This window comes from Hibiscus syriacus, unplaced genomic scaffold (genome assembly GCF_006381635.1).
Source record: "Hibiscus syriacus cultivar Baekdansim isolate YM2019G1 unplaced genomic scaffold, ASM638163v2 tig00111210_pilon, whole genome shotgun sequence".
Lineage (NCBI taxonomy): Eukaryota > Viridiplantae > Streptophyta > Magnoliopsida > Malvales > Malvaceae > Hibiscus > Hibiscus syriacus.
The window spans coordinates 3,795,971-3,802,760 of NW_024063021.1; the positions used below are offsets into that span (position 1 = coordinate 3,795,971).

A 6,790-nucleotide genomic window follows, 5' to 3' on the forward strand; every position below is an offset into this window, starting at 1 on the left:
GTTTCGAAAATTTTGAAATTTTCTTTACGATAGAAATATATATGGTTCAAGGAGTCACCATCAATATTTGAATATGGTATAATTGGGCACCCAAAAATATTTTTTCATTTTAAATAAAAAAATAATTTTAATTAATTATAGTCTGCATACCAGAAAATTGAGTTCGGGAGTAGGTTACGCGTAGGGAAGGATTAGCACTCCCACAGTGCCCTAAATTGGTACCTATTTGATTAATTAATTATCTTTGCAATGAATTTTACAAGTTTGAATTTAATTTGATTCATGATTCCATTAAAACAACAATTTATGAATTTTAAAATGAAATCTAATAATATTTAATTATTTCCTATCGAGAAGAAAAAAAACCCCTTATACCTTGAGGCAATCAATTCTTACTCTAATCGAAATAAAGAAATATTATAATTCCATTACAATATTTAAATGCACAAAAACCGATTAAATTAAAATTACCAATCATTTTTAGAAAGAAGAAGAATATTCGATTATTTAAAAACATCGATATCATACCTTAGATAAGTTCTAAAAATCTTTTTCCGAATAATTTAAATGAACGAATAATTCTTATTATTTCATTCCCAAATTTTAAGTGAGGAATCATTTTTAGGTTTCACTGTTTTAATACACTTTCAGTTTAAAATCATCGATAATAACTCTCTAATAAGTTAAGACAAGCCCTTCACAATGATTTTAAAATAAAAGGGTGTTACAGCCGTCTTTCAGGTGAGTCCGGAATTGAGATTCGACTTAAGTAAATGGGCTAGAATCGCCACCAATAATTTATTTTTAAAATAAAAATTAGGTTGATCGAACACCTCGATTTATTTTCTTACATGATCTGCGTCTTACAAAAAATATGTCGGGCTCGGGAGTTGTTTACAGTCAAGGAAAAATTAGCACCCTTGTACTGCCCTTTCGGTACTAATTTAATTTCACTTGTTTTAATTAAGAAAATTGCAAGTTAAATTAAAAAATAAAAATTCAATCCAAATTACTTACCTTTAATTGATTTAAGAGTACCCCTAAAAAAACAAAAAGATATAAAAAATGAAGTACTGAATTGATCAAAAAGAAAAAAGAAACAAAAGCTAAATTATAATACTTCAGAAAAAATAAGAAAAATAAATATATATATATGTCGAGAAATAAAAATTAACAGAATGGAAGATTGAAATAAATAGAAAAGAAACAAATCATACATATTGAAAATACAAAAGAATGTGAAGAAAAGTCAATTAAATAAAAAATAAAAAATGTTAATTGCAAAATATAAACAAAGATAAAAATTACTAAAATTAAGATGAAAATAAAAGAAATAATAAAAAATAAAAATAAAAGAACGATTACTATTGGATTGATGATTCATAAAGCGTGATATCTTTTAAATATAATTAAATAAGACATGAAATAAATAAGGAAATGACCAAATTGAAAAATAAAATACATTGAAGGATGAATTTAAAAGAAAAATCGGAACTAAAATCGAATTTAAGGCGCAAAATAGGTTTTAAAAATAATTCAGGGACCAACGCTATAATTAGTCCCTACCCGTGCGAAAACACACGGATCCTTAGGGGATCCAGTCGGGTTTACAGGTTGGCTATAAAGCCTAAAAATCAGAAACATATTTCATTTTTTCTGCTGAACGTTCGACGCTAAAACCCTAACATTTGGCCCATTTGGATCGTTGGATTGGTTCAGATCCAACGGATCTGGTGTTGCGACGCGAATGCCAAAAGATGAAACCCTAACAAGTGTTGGGCTCTTGGCCGAGTCGGTTCGGTTTTCTAGGTCCTTGGGTTGGTTTGTTGGGTCATGCTTGCCACTTGGTTTGTTGGGTCCGGCCTGCCACTATGTTGGGCTCTTTCTTCTGGATTTGGACTTGAACCTATTTGAACCAAAATAAATAAAATAAAAAAAAATAATAATAATATAATAAAAAAAAAAATATAATACCTAAATATTTTATATAATATATATTTAAAAAAACAATTCAAAAATTATAAATATATATTTCCAAAAATGTTTTTAAAAACTATATATTATATATATTTTTCAAAATGTTTTCAAAAACTATATATTATATACATTTTCAAAATATTTTTAAAAACTATATATTATATATGTTCTGAAAAAAATATTTTTCAAAACTATATATTATATTATATATATATATACACTAAATAAAACCCCGAAAAATGAGTGACTACAAAGAGTATTACCCTTAATCCAATTATTTGATAGGGGTTGAGTTATGCACATGAGAATAACATACAATTGTGCAAAAAATTGTCATACGATTCACCACTAAATCATTCGCATACTTGTTCATGTAGAAAACACATCAACAATGCAAAACAAATACAAACCATTAATTAAAGAAGGCAATTATTTGACAAGGGACTAAATTAAAAGGAATAAAAAATGAAAGGATTAAATATAATAGATAAAATAATCTAAATTAGGACTAAAATACTTGAGATCTAAATCTAAAGATTCAATTTAAAGTCAAATTTCTAGGATCGAATTTAGAAAATGACCACCATCTCAAAATTAGGACTAAACCTAAACTAAGGCTCAAATTAACCATAATTATTTAATAAAGAAAATACCTATCCTAAAAGTAAATTTCTAAAGCACAAATAATGTTAAGGAAATAAGAAAATAAATTACCAACACAACGAATTTTCGCATACGACTTTAAATGTGTAAAACGATCGAATCAAAAGAAAATGAACATGAATTTTAGTACTTAACAAATTAAACAAACAAGGGATTAAATCAAAAAACACAAAACTAATCGAAGATTAAATTCTAATTATTCTCAAGCTCAACTAAGGATTAAATTAAAATAAAACAGAAAATAGACATGCGCATCAAGAATTAAGGCAGTGATTAAAATAAAAAAATGCACATAAATATGAAGGAATTAAATATAAATAACCCGAAAATTATTACAGAAACCTCAATTTGGAAATTAACAAAATTGGGACAAAAAAACTGAATTCAAAATCAATCCCTACAGATGACTAGAATGTAAATAGACGATAAACCTAGGAGGACAAAAACCTAATTTTATCCTTGGGCTTCAGTGGCTAAATGAATAATTAACCCAAAATTTTAATATATATTATAATTAAAAGATTAAACCTAATCCTAAACTTATTCTAAACCTTCAGTCGCTTCTCTCTTCTCCCTTCCTCCTCCATATTTCGGACGCTCATTCCAAAGGGCCAACAAAACCACGATGACCATACTCTAATGAAGCTCATACCACCCCTATGTACCACTCACGATGGTCACAAAGGCTGAGACTAAACCAAACTGACATTTTTTAAGCTCTCTCCTCCTTTGACCGAACCTCTAGAGGACCCTAACCAAAGCATAAGCCGCCCCCTACACTGTCGTAAATCGGAGTATATCAGCACCGATCCATGCTCAGGCCACCATTAACAACCATCAGGGACATCAAAAACCAACCCAATCGACCCAAATATTCCACTTCCCACTTTAAACCTCCTTCTAAACCTAACAGAAACTTGAGACCCCTCCGGTGACCACCGTGACGGTTGAGCAAACCCAAACGTCCCTAAACTCACAATCTCGGGCTCCTTACTCTGGCGACGAAACCATATCAAAAGGTAAATCTAACTGCCTATTTCTATTTTTATATTCTTTTTTTATGAACCTAAACCTCATTACTTACCTTCCGCACTCCGACAAAGACACCATTCCAACTTCGACAATGGAACCCGAACGGTGATGAGATGGAGTCGACGAGGCTCCACCAACTTTCACACAACCCAAGTAATTCAACCCCAAATCCCTTTTCTTTTTTAGTTTCGAAATAATAATAGCACACATAAAAAAACAAATCGGACAACAAAAGAAACCGAAGAAGAATACCTCGAAAAAATGTGTAGTGCTATGCTTTCTGTGTTTTTGAATTATGAGATTACACTCTCATTTTTCTTTTGTATCGATTTACTCTTTCTAATGTGTTTTTTTTCTAATGCTTTGTGTTACTGAAAATAGGAGAAGCCTTGTGTTGCTAAAAACTGCTCTCAAATCTATTATCTTTGTATTGCTATCAAAAGGATCAAGTTTATATGAATCATTCTTTCGAAAAGGAAGCCCCTTACAAAATCCCCTTTTAGGTCCCTTTATACTCTGTTTTTTACGCGAGAACGAGAAATCAAATTTGTTACATTTTTTTCTCATTCCTCTTTTTGGTTTCCTCTTTGCATGATAGATTTCGTGAGCTGGAGGTTTGTTGGTGTCAGTTTGTTACCATCTGCTGCTGAGAGGATGAGCCCAATTGATAGTGCACAACTGGCGTGAAAGATAGGTGCCAACTCGGGGAACTTCTTGAATGCTAGTGATGAGGCGTGGTTGTTGCTGGGATTGCTCACGTGGAAGATAGGGGTATCTCTACTAATATTTCACAACCCTGATTTTGGGTTTGTTGTTGGGTTTAGTAATGGGTCCAAACTGGGCATGGGCCATTTTGTTTTGGGACAAATGGATTGGGTTTAAATTTGAATTTGAACATTTATTTAGGTTTTATAAATGGGGTGTTATGTATACATAGACATGGACAATACTTTAATGGTTAATTTTTGATGAGAATGGATAAACATGAATAGTCACTGGTCCAAATAATCCAATGCACAAACCTAAAATTGAATATTCAATTTGATCCCCAAATTTCTACTTGTATCATCAATGACCCTTATATTGGACTTATCATCCTTTTGCGAGTGTCTTCAAATCGTCCTTCAATCACCTTCAGGTTGAATTAAATGACAGAGACAAAATTAGGGTACAACAACTGCCCCTCCTTGCTTGTTGTTGAGGAACAAAAACGAAGCAAAGACAAATATAGCCTAATTTTGTCTGATCTAATTGTAACTCCAACTTTGGCACCCACAACCTCGATATTTATATAATTTGTCATTTCATCTTCAAATCAAATAATCTTCCCTAGCTTGCCTCCAGGTCTCTTGAATTAATTCCTCATCAAGCACAAATATCTTCGAATTAGTTCTTGATCACCTAATTTTGTCGGGTTTGATTGTAATGAATTCGAGAAGTATCCCACTTTACTATAACTTTAGGGAAGATTGAATCAAACTTGATTTGCTTCATTGTTCTTCAAGAAGACCAAATCTCATTTGATTTTCCCCAATCTCATGTGTGCATACCCTTTTAATTGATTGATCTACTTCTCCGTACTCGAGAATCTTTACTTTCCTCCTACATCTGATGGTCCTGCAAAAGACACATCTATCAGCAACTAACATGTCTGAAGGTTTATTATTATTTTATTATTTTTATTATTCATTCATTTTTTAGATGAGAAACTTTGAAAATAACTTTCTCATTTTCTTATAAATACCATATGAAAGCATCTTGTCTGAAGGTCTTATAGATGGACCGAAGGACTTATCATCTTGCTTGAAAGCCTGACAGATAACCCAAAGGATTTAATCATCATGCTCGAAAGACTTATTGATGGCCCGAAGGACTTACTAAGTAAGAAACTTTAGAAATCGTTTTCTTACTTTTCAAAAATCATGTGAAAACATTCTACCTGAAGGTCTTATAGATGGCCTGAAGGACTTATCATCTTTCTCAGAAGCTTGACAGATGACCCGAAAGATTTAATCATCATGCTCGGAAGGCTTACTGATGGCCCGAAGGACTTATCGATTTTGGAAATAATTTACTAGATAAGAAACTTTGGAAATCACTTTCTTACTTTTCAAAAATTTCATTTTCTGAAAACATTAAATGAGAAACTTTGGAAATCGCTTTCTCATTTTTTGAAAGTCACATGAAAAATCCTGCCCCGAGGTCTTATAGATGACCCGGAGGACTTATCATCTTGCTTGAATGTCTGACAGATGACCCGAAGGATTTAATCATCATGCTCGGAAGGCTTACTGATGGCCCGATCGATTTTGGAAATAATTTACTGGGTAAGAAACTTTGGAAATCGCTTTCTTACTTTTCAAAAATTTCATTTTCTGAAAACATTAAATGAGAAAATTCAAAAATCACTTTATCATTTTTTAAAAGTCACGTGAAAACATCCTGCCCGGAGGTCTTATAGATGGCCCGGAGGACTTATCATCTTGATCGGAAGCCTGACAGATGACTTGAAGGATTTAATTATCATGCTCAGAAGGCTTACTGATGGCCCAAAGGATTTATCAATTTTGGAAATAATTTACTGGGTAAGAAACATTAGAAATCACTTTCTTACTTTTCAAAAATTTCATTTTCAAAAAACATTAAATGAGAAACTTTGGAAATCACTTTCTCATTTTTTGAAAGTCATGTGAAAACATCCTGCCTGGAGGTCTTATAGATGACACATAGGACTTATCGATTTTGGAAATAATTTATTGGGTAAGAAACTTTGGAAATCGCTTTCTCATTTTTTGAAAGTCACGTGAAAAGATCCTGCCGGAAGGTCTTATAGATGGCCCAGAGGACTTATCGATTTTGGAAATAATTTACTAGGTAAGAAACTTTGTAAATCACTTTCTTACTTTTCAAAAATTTCATTTTCTAAAAACATTAAATGAGAAACTTTGGAAATCGCTTTCTCATTTTTTTAAAAGTTACGTAATGCAATGTAATGCTTCATCTGTGGATTACCTGTTCTTCAGGTTTTGCCTCTCTAAACATGATTCCCTGCATTTGAGGTTTGAATTCTAGCTTTCAACTTACTGGGATTTTGACATCATGAATCTTCTCTTTTCAC

General features: G+C 31.9%; 1 long non-coding RNA gene across 1 annotated transcript; it reads left to right on the top strand.

The window, feature by feature from the left end:
- The first annotated feature begins 3,201 nt into the window (after positions 1-3,201).
- LOC120156004 lies at positions 3,202-4,609 on the top strand. The gene is made up of 3 exons (XR_005519025.1): positions 3,202-3,659; positions 3,744-3,825; positions 4,271-4,609. It is a non-coding gene; the product is annotated as an uncharacterized LOC120156004 (long non-coding RNA).
- Positions 4,610-6,790: the final 2,181 nt, after the last annotated feature.